This window comes from Engystomops pustulosus, chromosome 11 (assembly GCF_040894005.1).
Source record: "Engystomops pustulosus chromosome 11, aEngPut4.maternal, whole genome shotgun sequence".
NCBI classification, from domain to species: domain Eukaryota; kingdom Metazoa; phylum Chordata; class Amphibia; order Anura; family Leptodactylidae; genus Engystomops; species Engystomops pustulosus.
Window position 1 is genome coordinate 8,727,445 of NC_092421.1, and position 18,376 is coordinate 8,745,820.

General features: G+C 47.3%; 1 pseudogene; it reads left to right on the forward strand.

Annotated features, from left to right (window-relative positions):
* The first annotated feature begins 1,561 nt into the window (after positions 1 to 1,561).
* LOC140106171 (uncharacterized) overlaps positions 1,562 to 18,376 on the forward strand; it is a 31,254-nt pseudogene continuing 14,439 nt past the window's right edge.

Below are 18,376 nucleotides of genomic sequence, written 5' to 3' on the forward strand. Positions count from 1 at the left end.
AGGATGTGATGGGGGGAGGTCAGGATGTGATGGGGGGAGGTCAGGATGTAAGGGGGGAGGTCACGATCTGATGGGGAGGTCAGGATGTGATGGGGAGGTCAGGATCTGATGGGGAGGTCAGGATCTGATGGGGAGGTCAGGTTGTGATAAGGAGGAGGTCAGGATGTGATAGATGGGGGGCTGCATAAATGTGGATATTATAAGGGATGGGGGTGTTAGATGTTACTTGCATTAGGAAGTTATAATACATGGTGTCCACAAGGGGGCATTACACAGTCCCTCTATACACAGCGCAGGCGCGGAAGAGCACGGAGCTCCGACCGGCAACACTGCACGGAAACTCCTCCCACATGCGTCTGACATCACCGAAGGTCCTTCAGCCTCATCCTGCTCACGTGACTGATCACATGACCTTCACACCGTCCTGTATCCTTCTATGCAATTTCTACGTCACTAGTGAGGATATATACTATTATTATGCGGATGATCATTTTATGCATACGATGTGTGTATTGTATACCGGCCATGTGTATTGTGTGTAGGATTGTATATGATGTGTATATAGTAATGTGTAGTAATGTATATGTGAAGACTGTGCCTATAATACAATGTTATACTTTATTATTCATAGATTTGTATTATAAATTATCAAAACATAATATTCTGCATCTAAGGAAGTTTTGTTGGCAGGATTTCATGAGATCCCAGATCCAGGATGAGCTCCTGATACCAGAACCATGGTTCTAAGTACTATAAAGCCCAATATATGGGCATCTGAATTGGGTTGGAGAAGGAGCATCAGTTTAGGTGCTTATGTCTTGGGCTCTGTAGCAGGTGTCACCATGGTTCTGGTATAAGTTTGAAGATGAGAATCTCATCTTTCAATTCACATCTAAGAAGTTGAGGAGGTGATTGATTGAAGAAGATACTGTGAAATGCAATCAACCATTTGGAAAAAAAAACAAAAATAAAGTAGAATTACTCCCCTCCGCTCCTATTGATGTTGATCCCGGCTCTGTATGTCGCTAGTCTTGACAACCCGGGGACCAACTAGCATCAAGAGGAGCGGAGGTGAGTATTTCTATATTTTTTCTTCAAATGGTTGATTTCCCTAAAATTTTAAAATTTAAAACAGAATGTCCTAGAGGTGTTGACTGGAAAACAGGCCTTCTATACATCTATTAAAGGGGTTGGCCCACGTGCCTTTACTTGTAGATAATCCCTGCATGTTCATCAAGTGATTCAGCAGTCCTGCTACTTACTTTTCTATTGTGTGCAGACCATGCTTCTCTCTTTATATCTTTGAGCTCCAGCAGAGGTATGACTCATCCTGCTCTCTCTCCCTCCCCCCTTCCTGTCTTCATCAGTGTGGACAGACTGTGAGAAGAGACACAGAGGGTGACGTGACATGGAGGACCTAGAGAAGTGAGAAAGACGGCAGTTGTGAAAGTCTGCAGAGGGCAGCATGCTGAGAACAGGGAAAGACTGCAGCTTTCAAAGGAGACAAAGACACAGGTGCATATAGATGTATATAGTTGATAGAGATGTATTTAATGGGACCAACCCCTTTAATGGATCGCAGATCTTTTGTATGCTGAAAGGACAAAGATGCAGAACGACACATGTGCAGAACAGATGCCGCATACGCACATGGTAAATATACAATTTCATGCTTATGTATTACAACAGATACATTGAGTGATCATAACATTTTACTGATAGTTAAAGTGCATCCACCACCAAGAATGAAAGACTGCATGCAAATGAGCTTGAAGGGCTCCAGGCTCCATAGGTGTTAATGGAGCCTGGAGCCCCTCAGGCTCATTTGCATACAGTCTTTCATCCTGGTGGTAAATGTCCTTTAAGTTCCACATTTTTTGACCTGCATAATAAAGGACTTCTACCATTAGTTTACTGATGCTAGACGGGTGCTAATAAGATGTTCCTGAGGAATGATGTTCCTCTGGACTTCTTTTATTAAATATAATATAATAGAGTTCTAACAGTTATGCTAATTACCCTGGGGTGCTCAGGCTATGTCACCGAGTGCCTCAGAAAGCCTAGTATTTTAATTGATTAATTAATATGTGGCTTCCTGAGGCACCCGGGTGGCACCCGTGTATTTTCAAATATTTCCTGAAGGATCCTACAAGACAGTTCCATCTGATTAGTCCAGAGGCTAACGACATATCAAGACTGGAGAATGAGAACAGAACTCAATCACAGAGACGACCAACATTCAGGTTTTCTCATGCAATGTTGTCATGAACAGTAAGGTGGTTGTGTCCAATAGCCCACCAAGAGGAATAATACACAACAGTGAACTAACGGGGGCTAATAAAAACAAGCATCATCATGGCATCTACCAATCATACAAAGTAGTTGTTTCCAAAATTAAAAGTTATGACAAGACCATGAACACGTTTTCAATTTCAATGCAAAAAAAAAAAAAAAATGGCAGGATCGAATGTTTCCCATATTTTGAAAAAAAAAGAAAGCAGAGCAGCCATCTTTAAATTGTTTCTCCTCAAGAACTAACTTTCCCATGTGCAACCAATGGAGATTTATCAGAAGTGTCTGAGAGCAGAACTGTTCTAGTTGCCCGTGACAACCAATCAGAGCTCAGCTTTCATTTTCCCACAGCGGTTTATAAGATTACAGCTAAGCTCTGATTGGTTTGCATGAGAAACTAGAGCAGTTTTCAGTCGGACACTTCTGCTAAATCTCCCCAATTTATATGTTTATCTTCTGTGTATGGATGGGATTTATGTGAAATCTGAATTTGTCACCTGTTCTTTGCTTTTTTTTCCCTTTTAGTTTCTTATATAAGTTGTTTCTTGAATGACAAACTAAGGATGGACAAGGAGAGAGAAGAGATGGCGGAGAGATTATTAAACCTCACCCTAGAGATCATCTACCTGATAACTGGAGAGGTATCTTCATTACAGATACATTTGATAACTGTTACAGCTGATTATTGTAGCCTAGGACTAAAGTACAGTAAATTACCAATACCCAGAGGTCCGTTTGTAACTAGGGGTCGTATGTAAGTCGAGTGTTCTTAAGTAGGGGACCGCCTGTAATCATGTTACACAGAACCGGACTAAGGTGCATAGTACCACCCCTCTAATTCATTCTAGGGGTCCACTCTAAAAATGATCTATATTGCAATAGTCCCGGAATTTCTTGGTACTTGTGGGGGAGTAACACCTTTCTCCTCCCCTCTCTCCCAGTGTAATGTGGCTGCTACCCCCCCCCCCCCCCCAATTTAGTTTCTCATCTTATACTTCTACACCACATTGCATACATAAGTTTTAGATTTACCATAGGTCTGCGAGATTGTGGTCTCCCCAATGATCTATTCTAGAGTTTTTATGCCCTAAACGTCAGATCATTTAAAATCACTAATATAACAAGACGTTATACATGGGGACAGTACCAGAACCAATTTTACTACTTAGATGTGTGAGAATTGTCAACTCAGGGTTAATACCAGCACATACTGTAAATCGGGTAACGTACAAATGATGTTTTCATCAACGGAGTTTTATTTCATTTTCTTCATCTGCGGGACTCTGCAGATTTAGCATCACAAACTTTTTAGGTTCATATTCAAAAAAGACAAATGGGATGTGCAAAGAAAACGGCTGTATTAGAAAACTTTTTAGGTTCCTTACTTCATCACCTCCTCCACCTTTTTATCACAAACTTAATACTGTTCTTTTTCCTTTAGTCGAAATAGTAACCGTGGCCCCACAGTATCAAATATAGTAACCGTGGCCCCACAGTAGACAATATAGAAACCGTGGTCCCATAGTAGCCAATATAGAAACCGTGGCCCCACAGTAGCAAATATAGTAACCGTGGCCCCACAGTAGCAAATATAGTAACCGTGGCCCCACAGTAGCAAATATAGTAACCGTGGCCCCACAGTAGCAAATATAGTAACCGTGGCCCCACAGTAGCAAATATAGTAACCGTGGCCCCACAGTATCAAATATAGTAACCGTGGCCCCACAGTATCAAATATACTAACCGTGGCCCCACAGTATCAAATATAGTAACCGTGGCCCCACAGTATCAAATATAGTAACCGTGGCCCCACAGTAGACAATATAGAAACTGTGGCCTCACATTAGCTAATATAGTAACCGTGGCCCCACAGTAGCAAATATAGTAACCGTGGCCTCACAGTAGACAATATAGAAACCGTGGTCCCATAGTAGCCAATATAGAAACCGTGGCCTCACATTAGCTAATATAGTAACCGTGGCCCCACAGTAGCAAATATAGTAACCGTGGCCTCACAGTAGACAATATAGAAACCGTGGTCCCATCTTAGCCAATATAGAAACCGTGGCCTCACATTAGCTAATATAGTAACCGTGGCCTCACAGTAGACAATATAGAAACCGTGCTCCCATAGTAGCCAATATAGAAACCGTGGCCTCACATTAGCTAATATAGTAACCGTGGCCCCACAGTAGCAAATATAGTAACCGTGGCCTCACAGTAGACAATATAGAAACCGTGGTCCCATCTTAGCCAATATAGAAACCGTGGCCTCACATTAGCTAATATAGTAACCGTGGCCTCACAGTAGACAATATAGAAACCGTGCTCCCATAGTAGCCAATATAGAAACCGTGGCCTCACATTAGCTAATATAGTAACCGTGGCCCCACAGTAGCAAATATAGTAACCGTGGCCTCACAGTAGACAATATAGAAACCGTGGTCCCATCTTAGCCAATATAGAAACCGTGGCCTCACATTAGCTAATATAGTAACCGTGGCCTCACAGTAGACAATATAGAAACCGTGCTCCCATAGTAGACAATATAGAAACCGTGGCCTCACATTAGCTAATATAGTAACCGTGGCCCCACAGTAGCAAATATAGTAACCGTGGCCTCACAGTAGACAATATAGAAACCGTGGTCCCATCTTAGCCAATATAGAAACCGTGGCCTCACATTAGCTAATATAGTAACCGTGGCCTCACAGTAGACAATATAGAAACCGTGCTCCCATAGTAGCCAATATAGAAACCGTGGCCTCACATTAGCTAATATAGTAACCGTGGCCCCACAGTAGCAAATATAGTAACCGTGGCCTCACAGTAGACAATATAGAAACCGTGGTCCCATCTTAGCCAATATAGAAACCGTGGCCTCACATTAGCTAATATAGTAACCGTGGCCTCACAGTAGACAATATAGAAACCGTGCTCCCATAGTAGACAATATAGAAACCGTGGCCTCACATTAGCTAATATAGTAACGGAGCCTCCCAAGTAGCCACATAGACACATGCAGGCTCCTGGCCGCGTCACACTCTCCGACTAGCTGTCTGCAGGGGAATAGAAGTGTCGGGGAATCCTTTGAATTAGACAGCAATTTCAGGTCCGACCGGTGCTTTCATCAGGCAACTGATGGCCTAATGAAAGCTACGGTTCGGAGCTGAAACGCGTCGCTTTTCCTTAATAAATCATCATAATACAGACGAGTCTTCAGTGATCCATTGGACATCTGACCGCCAGTCCCCAGTCTCTGGGTTCCTGGTTCTTTGGATTCTTTTGGACTGGCTGCCACTGTACTTATTTAAGGCTGATATTCGCCTGACATCAGGTGAGAGTCCTATCATATTTTATCATTGGCGCCTATGTTTGGTGCTTATCTCTTTGTGGTCCCTCCAATTCTCCAGGACTCAAAATTCTGGTATCGGTGCAGCCCTACGGCCAATTGGGAGCGAGGCCCATCCAATATGCCAGTCATCCGTGTCTGATAATACATAAGAGACACGACATGTAATAAGGGCATGACTGTAGGGGGGAAGAGAATGTATAAAGTGACATCAATGTCTCCATATACAGGATTACATGGTAGTGAAGAAGGTCCCCGAGGAGGGTGAAGGATGGAGAAGAAACCAAGATCCTATCACATTGTCTTCACCGCACTCACTGATACATGAGCGGAACCAGGAGATCTTGGACCTCACCAACAAGATCACCGCGCTGCTGACTGGAGAGGTGAGTGATGGCGGGAATCATCCTCCTAGGTTGTCTGTCGTCTTGGATACAAATATGGAGTCAATCAAAGCTCGATAGGGTGAGATATGACAAGTTCTGCCCTCCCTTTAAAAATCCACAACTTTTTCTTTGTACAGAGCAGTATAAGGCTTGTTTTCTGCATAACACATTGGGGAGAATATATTAATATATTTTTTATTTTTTATATTTTTTCCCAGTACCTTGCATGTCATTAAGGGGTTACTGTGCTATATTGTACAGTTTTCTAAACTGTGTAATAATTTATCTTAGAGGCAATATATTTAAGCAGAACACACTGTGATTTACCTTTCTCTTTATCATACCCATCTAAGAAGAGCAAATTTAGGACAGATGACTAGTTTCCTTGTCTCTAGATTTTTAGTTGCCCCTTAAAATTTTATTTTAGGCTGGTGACGGCAGGGCCGCCATCATGGGGTGGTCTAGTGGGACTGTGTTCAAGGGCCCCTTAAAGGGGGACGTATGGCAGGACATTTCATTAAAGGGGGGCGTTGGGGAGGACATTTTATTAAAGGGGGGTGTCTGGCAGGACATTTCATTAAAGGAGGGCATCAGGGAGGACATTTCATTAAAGGGGGGCGTCTGCTGTTGACTGTGGCCTAGTGGCGCTATCTATATACTAGGGGGCACGTGCAGGGGCTATCTATATACTAGGGGGCACGTGGAGGGGCTATCTATATACTAGGGGGCACATGCAGGGGCTATCTATATACTAGGGGGCACATGCAGGGGCTATCTATATACCAGGGGGCACGTGCAGGGGCTATCTATATACTAGGGGGCACATGCAGGGGCTATCTATATACTAGGGGGCACGTGCAGGGGCTATCTATATACTAGGGGGCACATATAGGGGCTATCTATATACTAGGGGGCACGTGCAGGGGCTATCTATATACTGAGTGGGCACCTCCAGAGTCTAGCTTGTCATGGCTCAAAAATGCTATGGTCAAAAAATAAAATAGTGTATAATGTTATGTATCAATGTGGGAATGGACACCGGTGGGGGGGGCCCCACAAAAATCCTTAGTTGCGGTCGTAGGTGTCAGGTTCCTATAGCTGAAGCTATTCTGATTCTAAAAATGCCTTTTCACTATTGTAAATACTGCCACTACTTTATAAAATTTATTTCACATTACCTGGCTACCTTCCAGCAGTGTTTGGTGGGTCCAGCTGTACCCCCTTCCCCCAGGACTCGCCACACGCTGCTGAAATGATGCACAATTCTGACAAAGGCATTTTTATAACCCTTTGGTTCAAAATATACCATGAATAACGTGGCGGGGATGCCCGTCACATTGTCTTACCCAACACTAACCTACATTATCAATAATGTACAAGTCATTATTAAGAAAAGAAGCATGGAGTACACCTCTAGGAATTTTGTGGGATCTTTAAAATATTCTGCTGCTGCTCCTTTTCATGGTTACATGTTGTGTATCTGTGTTTTTTAGGTTCCTATAAGGTGCCACGATGTCACGGTCCATATTTCTATGGAGGAGTGGGACTACATAGAGCAACACTGGGATCTGTATGAGGATATTCTCATGGAAAATCACAAGACTTACCACTCCCCTAGTAAGTGTACACTGCCTGGGATACATACAAGACAGATTCTGTATGTTTGTTTCTGTAAGTTGAATTTGTATTGAAGTTGAAACGCTTTAAAACTTTTCTAAAGTTGGAGACTCCCACATATGATTAGAGCAGCATCTAATGAGCTTCACAAGCCAAAATCCATAATAAGATTATTAGTGAGAGAGTGCGTGGTAGCAGGTAGTGGTAGGTGCGTGGTAGCAGGTAGTGGTAGGTGCGTGGTAGCAGGTTGTGGTAGGTGCGTGGTAGCAGGTAATGGTAGGTGCGTGGTAGCAGGTAATGGTAGGTGCGTGGTAGCAGGTAATGGTAGGTGCGTGGTAGCAGGTTGTGGTAGGTGTGTGGTAGCAGGTTGTGGTAGGTGCGTGGTAGCAGGTTGTGGTAGGTGCGTGGTAGCAGGTTGTGGTAGGTGCGTGGTAGCAGGTAATGGTAGGTGCGTGGTAGCAGGTTGTGGTAGGTGCGTGGTAGCAGGTTGTGGTAGGTGCGTGGTAGCAGGTTGTTGTAGGTGCGTGGTAGCGGGTAATGGTAGGTGCGTGGTAGTGGGTAATGGTAGGTGCATGGTAGTGGTAGGTGCGTGGTAGCAGGTTGTGGTAGGTGCGTGGTAGCAGGTTGTGTTAGGTGCGTGGTAGCAGGTAATGGTAGGTGCGTGGTAGCAGGTTGTGGTAGGAGCGTGGTAGCAGGTTGTGGTAGGTGCGTGGTAGCGGGTAATGGTAGGTGCGTGGTAGCGGGTAATGGTAGGTGCGTGGTAGCGGGTAATGGTAGGTGCGTGGTAGCGGGTAATGGTAGGTGCGTGGTAGCAGGTTGTGGAAGGTGCGTGTTAGCAGGTTGTGGTAGGTGCGTGGTAGCAGGTTGTGGTAGGTGCGTGGTAGCGGGTAATGGTAGGTGCGTGGTAGCGGGTAATGGTAGGAGTGTGGCAGCGGGTAATGGTAGGTGCGTGGCAGCGGGTAATGGTAGGTGCGTGGTAGCGGGTAATGGTAGGTGCGTGGTTGCAGGTTGTGGTAGGTGCGTGGTAGCGGGTTGTGGTAGGTGCGTGGTAACAGGTAATGGTAGGTGCGTGGTTGCAGGTTGTGGTAGGTGCGTGGTAGCAGGTTGTGGTAGGTGCGTGGTAACAGGTAATGGTAGGTGCGTGGTAGCGGGTTGTGGTAGGTGCGTGGTAACAGGTAATGGTAGGTGCGTGGTTGCAGGTTGTGGTAGGTGCGTGGTAGCAGGTTGTGGTAGGTGCGTGGTAACAGGTAATGGTAGGTGCGTGGTAGCAGGTTGTGGTAGGTGCGTGGTAACAGGTAATGGTAGGTGCGTGGTTGCAGGTTGTGGTAGGTGCGTGGTAGCTTAAAAAGCCATAAGCTTGCTCTGAAAGAAGAGATTGTATCTTTAAAATGACACCAGTAGCCTGTTTCTGAGTGATATAGAACAGAAGATAGGGGCTTCTACAGTGACACTACCCCTGCAATCACTAAACTTGACTCATCTCTTGTGAAAATGGAATGAGAAGAGTCACATTTGCGGGACATTTCATCTCCCACCAAGTTTCAAATCTGGTGACAGGTTCCCTTTAAGAAATTTTCTGTAATAAGAAATACAGAAAATACTGATTAAAATGATGTGTTCTTTAAAGGATTTGATGCAGTATGAAGCAAACATACCCTGAGAATGCTGCAGCTACACTGATGCAGGATCATATGTTGGTTAATCCCTGAGCTGAGTGGTTTTGCTGATAACACAGATATAACATTACGGTATTCACCGTTTTCTGGCGCAGATACAGATACGACTTTTTGACCTGTACGTCTTTTGCAGATACATTTAGTAAGGAAGAAGCACCAGAGAGAGGCCTTCTACTCTACAAAGACAATGAAGAGGAAAGTTTAAATATCCAACAGGATCACAAGGTAGAAAGTCTGAAAACGCTTTACAGAATTCATGCAATTATTTTAAGATTTTCTCTTGAAATGTGGAGTTTAATTTAGTGTCTTTATATTCTGCGGCTAATACACTGCTGTGGGGCAGATTCATTTGATTCATTAGTTCTTGCATTGCAGAGTCAATTTGCAAACCCCTTCTGCTGTAGCTGTGGTGCAGGGGATGCGGCTGCACTGCCTCGGCACTTTGTGTGCATGTGGCCTGTCATGGGTGCTCCTGCAGGCGCCCCTGTGTGCCTCCGGGTGCCCCTCCAAGCCAGCAGCAGCTTCTCTCACCTGTCCTCGGTCCAGCGCCGGTCCCTACGCTCCGTCTCTGTAAGATTTAAAGGCCGAGCGCGCCAATGATTGCTGGCCGGCCGCCTTCCTTGTTAATGCGGCCCCTTCCTGTGTCCCCTGCCGGATCTTTCAGCCTCGTGCCTGAGCGAAGCTTTCCAGTTGTGCACTTCTGCGTTATAGTGATGTGACCTTCTGCCTTGTTTCCTGCCTCCGCCTGTCCTGACCTCCAGCCTGTGCTGACCTCCAGCCTGTCCTGACCTCCAGCTTGTCCTGACCTCCAGCTTGTCCTGACCTCCAGCCTGTCCTGACCTCCAGCCTGTCCTGACCTCCAGCCTGTCCTGACCTCCAGCCTGTCCTGACCTCCAGCTTGTCCTGACCTCCAGCTTGTCCTGACCTCCAGCTTGTCCTGACCTCCAGCTTGTTCTGACCTCCAGCCTGTCCTGACCTCCAGCCTGTCCTGACCTCCAGCTTGTCCTGACCTCCAGCCTGTCCTGACCTCCAGCCTGTCCTGACCTCCAGCTTGTCCTGACCTCCAGCCTGTCCTGACCTCCAGCCTGTCCTGACCTCCAGCCTGTCCTGACCTCCAGCTTGTCCTGACCTCCAGCTTGTCCTGACCTCCAGCCTGTCCTGACCTCCAGCCTGTCCTGACCTCCAGCCTGTCCTGACCTCCAGCTTGTTCTGACCTCCAGCCTGTCCTGACCTCCAGCCTGTCCTGACCTCCAGCCTGTCCTGACCTCCAGCTTGTCCTGACCTCCAGCCTGTCCTGACCTCCAGCCTGTCCTGACCTCCAGCCTGTCCTGACCTCCAGCCTGTCCTGACCTCCAGCTTGTCCTGACCTCCAGCTTGTCCTGACCTCCAGCCTGTCCTGACCTCCAGCCTGTCCTGACCTCCAGCCTGTCCTGACCTCCAGCCTGTCCTGACCTCCAGCTTGTCCTGACCTCCAGCTTGTCCTGACCTCCAGCCTGTCCTGACCTCCAGCTTGTCCTGACCTCCAGCTTGTCCTGACCTCCAGCCTGTCCTGACCTCCAGCCTGTCCTGACCTCCAGCCTGTCCTGACCTCCAGCCTGTCCTGACCTCCAGCCTGTCCTGACCTCCAGCTTGTTCTGACCTCCAGCCTGTCCTGACCTCCAGCCTGTCCTGACCTCCAGCCTGTCCTGACCTCCAGCCTGTCCTGACCTCCAGCCTGTCCTGACCTCCAGCCTGTCCTGACCTCCAGCCTGTCCTGACCTCCAGCCTGTCCTGACCTCCAGCCTGTGCTGACCTCCAGCCTGTCCTGACCTCCAGCCTGTCCTGACCTCCAGCTTGTTCTGACCTCCAGCCTGTCCTGACCTCCAGCCTGTCCTGACCTCCAGCCTGTCCTGACCTCCAGCTTGTCCTGACCTCCAGCCTGTCCTGACCTCCAGCCTGTCCTGACCTCCAGCCTGTCCTGACCTCCAGCCTGTCCTGACCTCCAGCTTGTCCTGACCTCCAGCTTGTCCTGACCTCCAGCTTGTCCTGACCTCCAGCTTGTCCTGACCTCCAGCTTGTCCTGACCTCCAGCCTGTCCTGTCCTCCAGCCTGTCCTGACCTCCAGCCTGTCCTGACCTCCAGCCTGTCCTGACCTCCAGCCTGTCCTGACCTCCAGCTTGTCCTGACCTCCAGCTTGTCCTGACCTCCAGCCTGTCCTGACCTCCAGCCTGTCCTGACCTCCAGCCTGTCCTGACCTCCAGCCTGTCCTGACCTCCAGCCTGTCCTGACCTCCAGCCTGTCCTGACCTCCAGCTTGTCCTGACCTCCAGCTTCTCCTGACCTCCAGCCTGTCCTGACCTCCAGCCTGTCCTGACCTCCAGCTTGTTCTGACCTCCAGCCTGTCCTGACCTCCAGCCTGTCCTGACCTCCAGCCTGTCCTGACCTCCAGCCTGTCCTGACCTCCAGCTTGTCCTGACCTCCAGCCTGTCCTGACCTCCAGCCTGTCCTGACCTCCAGCCTGTCCTGACCTCCAGCCTGTCCTGACCTCCAGCCTGTCCTGACCTCCAGCCTGTCCTGACCTCCAGCCTGTCCTGACCTCCAGCCTGTCCTGACCTCCAGCCTGTCCTGACCTCGCCTCAAGCCCCACGACTCTGTACTTCACCTTGGCTGCCACCGCGCCTGTGTAGTGACCTGGTGGTACCCCTCTGCAGCAAGTCCAACCTGCTTTGCGGCGGGCTCTGGTGAAAACCGCTGCCGTCATCAATCACTGTTTGGGCGTCCGTCATGTCTATAGACGAAGTAGCACATGTTTCTAACCTTTTTTTTTTCAGGGAAAAACGTTTGCAAAAACGTGATGTGAACCCAGCCGTACATAGCAAGTCAGGATGAACAAAAAACACATTTCCTCAAAGTTCAGCCAAGGAAGGAAATCACAGGCAGCATTATACACGGACAATGCATAAAAGCTTTATTGTAATAATAATAATTATTATTTATATAGCGCACACAGATTACTCAGCGCTGCACAAAGCATGTCAAATCGGTCCCTGTCCCCCATGGGGCTCACAATCTAAACAGCCTAAGAGTATGTTTTGGATTGTGGGAGGAAACCGGAGGACCCGGAGGAAACCCACACAAACACAGAGAGAACATACAAACCCTTTGCAGATGTTGATCTGGCTGGGATTCGAACCCAGGTCCCCATCGCTGCAAGGCAGAAGTGCTACTCACTCAGCCACCGTGCCGCCAGGAAGGGGCGGGTAATCATTTAGAATAATAATAATAATAATAATAATAATAATAATAATAATAATAATAATAATAACAAGATAGTAACATCGGGTGTGACCATGCACTTTTAGTGAACTCGGGTGACCTTGTAACCCCCCCCCCCCCCCCTTGCGTCTCTAACACGCATTATATTAATTGTCCATTATCTGTTGTAATTAGGTCACCAATGTGAGTGATATTAAAGTTGAAGTTGCAGCAGAAGAAGAGACAGATATCAGTGTCATCCAACTCTGCAAAGAGGAGGAAATCAATGCAGATGTCAACAATGGTAAGTAAAAAAAAAGCCATTTCCATGCAAACGTGTCCATGAAATACTTTATAATAATTCTTTGACGCTCCAATAACCAGCACTCCCACCTATCAGCACCTGATAAACGGCAATGAAGAGGGAAGACGGCGCCATCCTCTGTGTGTTCTCCGATTATTTTAGCCACTACACTGAGCGCTGCAGCATGGAGAATGCCCATAGGGGGGGACATTAATGAGGCAGAAATCACAGTTTATAAATATATCATGTGTCAATTATGAAAAATGTTACAACGACCTCCAAAATAATATCCTGTATGGTCCCTATATGTTCGTATAAGGACAATACTGACTTATATTTAGAAAACATATTTATAAGACTGTTATATATATTTTTTTGTGGGACTTGATAGTAGGTTCTCCATTTACATTCCTAAAGGCAACCAGAGACCCCCCCCATCCCACAAACCACACATCTGTGTGTGACTCGCTGAAGAGAATTCCTAAAGGAACAGAGAATTAGGGGGGTAAGAGAGATGTTGGCTGTGTGTGATGGTGAAGAGATATTCTTCTTCCCTCCTCCCTCTTCGGCGAGTCAGACTAAACAGAGTCAGTTCCTCTCGTATCCTCCCATCGTCAGGAATTCTCTTCAGTGAGTCACACCCAACACAGCAGGCGTCTCTCTCATCCCCCCTTCGCCAGGAATTCTCTTCGGTGAGTCACACACAACACAGCAGGCGTCTCTCTCACCCCCCCTTCGCCAGGAATTCTCTTTGGTGAGTCACACCCAACACAGCAGGCGTCTCTCTCATCCCCCATCGTCAGGAATTCTCTTCGGTGAGTCACACCCAACACAGCAGGCGTCTCTCTCATCCCCCCTTCGCCAGGAATTCTCTTCGGTGAGTCACACACAACACAGCAGGCGTCTCTCTCAACCCCCCTTCGCCAGGAATTCTCTTCGGTGAGTCACACACAACACAACAGGCGTCTCTCTCATCCCCCATCGTCAGGAATTCTCTTCGGTGAGTCACACACAACACAGCAGGCGTCTCTCTCATCCCCCATCGTCAGGAATTCTCTTCGGTGAGTCACACACAACACAGCAGGCGTCTCTCTCATCCCCCATCGTCAGGAATTCTCTTCGGTGAGTCACACACAACACAACAGGCGTCTCTCTCATCCCCCATCGTCAGGAATTCTCTTCGGTGAGTCACACACAACACAGCAGGCGTCTCTCTCATCCCCCATCGTCAGGAATTCTCTTCGGTAAGTCACACACAACACAGCAGGCGTCTCTCTCATCCCCCATCGTCAGGAATTCTCTTCGGTGAGTCACACACAACACAGCAGGCGTCTCTCTCATCCCCCCTTCGCCAGGAATTCTCTTCGGTGAGTCACACACAACACAGCAGGCATCTCTCTCATCCCCCATCGTCAGGCATTCTCTTCGGTGAGTCAAACACAACACAGCAGGCGTCTCTCTCATCCCCCATCGTCAGGAATTCTCTTCGGTGAGTCACACACAACACAGCAGGCGTCTCTCTCATCCCCCCTTCGCCAGGAATTCTCTTCGGTGAGTCACACACAACACAGCAGGCGTCTCTCTCATCCCCCATCGTCAGGAATTCTCTTCGATGAGTCACACACAACACAACCGGCGTCTCTCTCACCCCCCCTTCGCCAGGAATTCTCTTCGGTGAGTCACACACAACACAGCAGGCGTCTCTCTCATCCCCCATCGTCAGGAATTCTCTTTAGTGAGTCACACACAACACAGCAGGCGTCTCTCTCATCCCCCATCGTCAGGAATTCTCTTTAGTGAGTCACACACTGTTTCAATTATTGAGTAAGAAGGTTTTAAAGGGAACCTGTCATCAGGAAGGTAATTTTTACATGATGATTGGTTCCAGAGACTATTGTAATTTATTATCCTGTAAAATGACCTTCCTGATGACAGGTTCCCTTTAAAATATCAATTTTTTTTTATTTTGCAAAAGATGAAATAAAATCTGTTTTTTTTTTTCCCCCAGTAGATGACCGCAGCATAAACTTTCCAGAACAGATCCTTTTATCTACAAAAAATGAAATAAATTATAGTAAAATCACAGGCGATAGTCATGGAGAACCCACCACAAATGTACCATCAGTCCTTTACAGCAGATACCTACATACTGATCCCACTACTTACCTGGAACCTTCATCTGGGCAGTCACAGATTGGAAGCCAAAGAACAGGAGACAAAATATTTTCATGTTCTGAGTGCGGGAAACATTTCAGAAAGAAATCCGTTCTATCAATGCATGAAAAAATTCACCGGGACGAGAGACCATTTTCGTGTACAGAATGCGGCAAGAGTTTTCGACAGAAATCGGATCTTTGTAAACATCAAAGCCGACACAAAGGGGAAAGACCGTTTTTATGTTCAGAATGCGGCAAAGGTTTTCAACAAAAATCTGACCTGGTTGTACATCAGAGAACTCACACGGGAGAGAAGCCCTACGCATGTTCTGAATGTGGGAAATGCTTTACAAAGAAATCCGTCCTTGTTATGCATCAGAGAATTCACACAGGGGAGAAGCCATTTACATGTCCAGATTGTGGGAAAGGTTTTCGACAGAAATCAGATCTCATTGTACACGAGAAAAGGCACAAAAAAGAAAAGCCAAAAAGTGAACAAAAATCGGATCTCATTGTACATCACACACAGGAAAAGCCGTATTCATGCTCGGAATGTAGGAAATGTTTTATAAGGAAATCGCTTTTCGTCGAACATCAGAGAACTCACACAGGAGAGAAGCCATTTTCATGTCCGGAATGTGGAAAATGTTTCATCCAGAAGTCAGATCTTGTCAAACATCGGGCAATTCACAGCGGGGAGAAGCCATTTTCATGTTCAGAATGTGGGAAACGTTTCAGTAGGAAATCCTATCTGATGGAGCATTGTATCACTCACACCGGCGTGAAGCCCTTCTCATGCAGCGAATGTGGGAAACGCTTCACCAGAAAATCAAGCGTTACCGTACATCAAATGACTCACACCGGGGAGAAGCCATTTTCATGTCAAGAATGTGGCAAATGTTTTAGCCACAAGTCCGATCTGGTTAAACATTTCCGAAGCCACACAGGGGAGAAGCCATATTTATGTCCAGAATGCGGGAGGTGTTTCGGCTACAAGTCTGATTTTGTGAAACATCAGAGAAGTCACACAGAGGCAAAGCCATATACATGCTCCGAATCTGGGAATTCCTATAGCCAGAAGTCTGATCTTGTAAAACATGAAAGAAATCACGTAGAACAGAAGCCATTTTCATGCTCCGAATGCGGGAAACGGTTTGGACAAAAATCGACCCTCGTTACACATCAGAGAATTCACACAGGGGAGAAGCCATTTCCGTGTTCGGATTGTGGGAAATGTTTCAGACACAGGTCGGATGTTGTTAAACATCAGTTCATCCACACGGGGGAGAAAGCGTTTTCATGTTCACAATGTGGGAAATGTTATAAGCAGAGATCGGCTCTTGCTCAGCATCAGAGACGAAGCCACGTTCATGTTCAGACTGTAGACTGTGTCAAAGGAAATCAATGGGATTAAGAAAATGTTAAGGACCTTTTTTCCTTAAATTTGCTCCCGAGAGACTTTTACTGCCTTGTCTATGACTTGAGGTGATGACACATATCTGGCCATTTAGGCTCAGGTCACATCTGCAACAGTTCTGTTAGGTTCTTCTAAAATGGAGGGTATAACAGAAAAAAATAAAAGAAAAAGAAAAAAAATTAAACAGTCTCTTATGCATTTATGGTGCCTGATGTTAGGTGGAAGCACTTACTGGCTCGCCGGGTGGTGCCGGTCCTGGAACTGTTCGTAGTAAGACCAGGATCATTAACAGGATTAGCTGGAGGCGCTCAGGGTAGCGTCGCCTCAGCACCTCTCGGCATCGCCATCTTTTAATTTATCCACCCCCCGGCCTGCAAGTCCTGCCTGTCCCGTCCAAGCAGCTAGTAGAGAGTTCACGCCTCGCTCTCCCCAAGCCCCAGTTCCTAGGGCGGGAGCAGGCAGCTGCGCGAGAACAAATTAAAAGAAGGCCATGCTGAGAGGTGCTCAAGTAACGACAGCCTGAGCGCCTTCGGCAGGGGCGTAACTTTTGGGGGCGCAGAGGTTGCGGTCGCACCCAGGCCCAAGAGGTTAAGGGGGCCCTTCAGGTGTCACTTTCCCATATGAGAAGAATATTACTATAAACCATACATTATAGTCGGGGGCCCGGCACAGACTTTGCACTGGGGCCCATCAACTTCTACGTCACTGGCCTTCGGCTAATTTACATATTTGTAAAACCTGTTTTTTTTTATGTATTAAATTTTATTCAATTTTTCAATAAACATACAGAAACATCACATACACAGGAAAGACAATAAGCTGAACAACGTAAGAATAGCCTGATCCTCAAAAGGCTTCAGCCTCGCATCTTAGGCTTATTCGCATTGATATCGAGTTGCAAGATCCAAGATTAAAAGTATGGGGATATTAGGGGGAGAGAGAAAGGGAGGAACAGGGGGAAGCCCCCCCCTCCCCCACCTAGTACCTGAGGTCGTGTGAGCTTTACTCGGCCCTTACTGCAAGGATATCTCACCTGTCAGCTCCTGGAAGTGAGAAGAGGCAATGAAAGATTTCCAGTAAGACCAGGTTTTCTGTACTCTAGTGGCCCGTTTCACACCCGTGCTCTAGAGACTCTCCATTCTATGCAATTTGTTGACCCGTGCCAACCACTGGTGCAATGTGGGAGACTCAGTAGTACGCCAGCGAGCTGGGATGCCATTGACCCGTACCAACCAAACTCTTCCTGTTCTTACTACAAACAGTTCCAGGAATGGCATCACCCGGCGAGCCTGTAAGTGCTACCATCCACCTTCAGTCAGACTGATGAAAGATGTCACGGATCGTGGGCACACCCTTGCCCCTCTCTGTGGTGCTGCGCCCCCGGCCCGCGCTCGCCTCTCCAGGCTCCTGTGCGCCTCCCCGATCCCTAGGGTGCAGACAACACTCGAAGATATAAAGGCAAAGCACACCATTGATTGGCCCTGGCACTTCCGGGTTTCCCATAAAGACTGGCGGCTCCCATTACTCCCCGCCGGATCGTTGAGCTCATTAGCCTAAGAGAAGGCTTCCTGTTCCCTGCTATTGTTCCTGCTCCTTTCTGCCTTGGTTCCCTGTTGCTGACTCCGGACCTGTACGCTGACCTTGCATCTCTGCTGCCTGTCCTGACTACCTGCCTGACTCTGAGACTGCCCGCTGAAGCTGTACCTCTACCTTGGCCACAGTGATCTTTGGCTTCTTCCATATGTAGACAGCAGCGTCCCTAGTAAATAATATGTAGCACAGCAGCCCCTCTCACTAGTTACTTCAGCTATTACACTGCTAAGCTCATCAGTTATAATAACAGAAGACTGTTGGACAATTGGAGGCTACTAGACAATGTTTATATGGTCCAGGAACGCACCCACTCTATTATAATATACTATGCAGGAACCCTCTACCCCCCT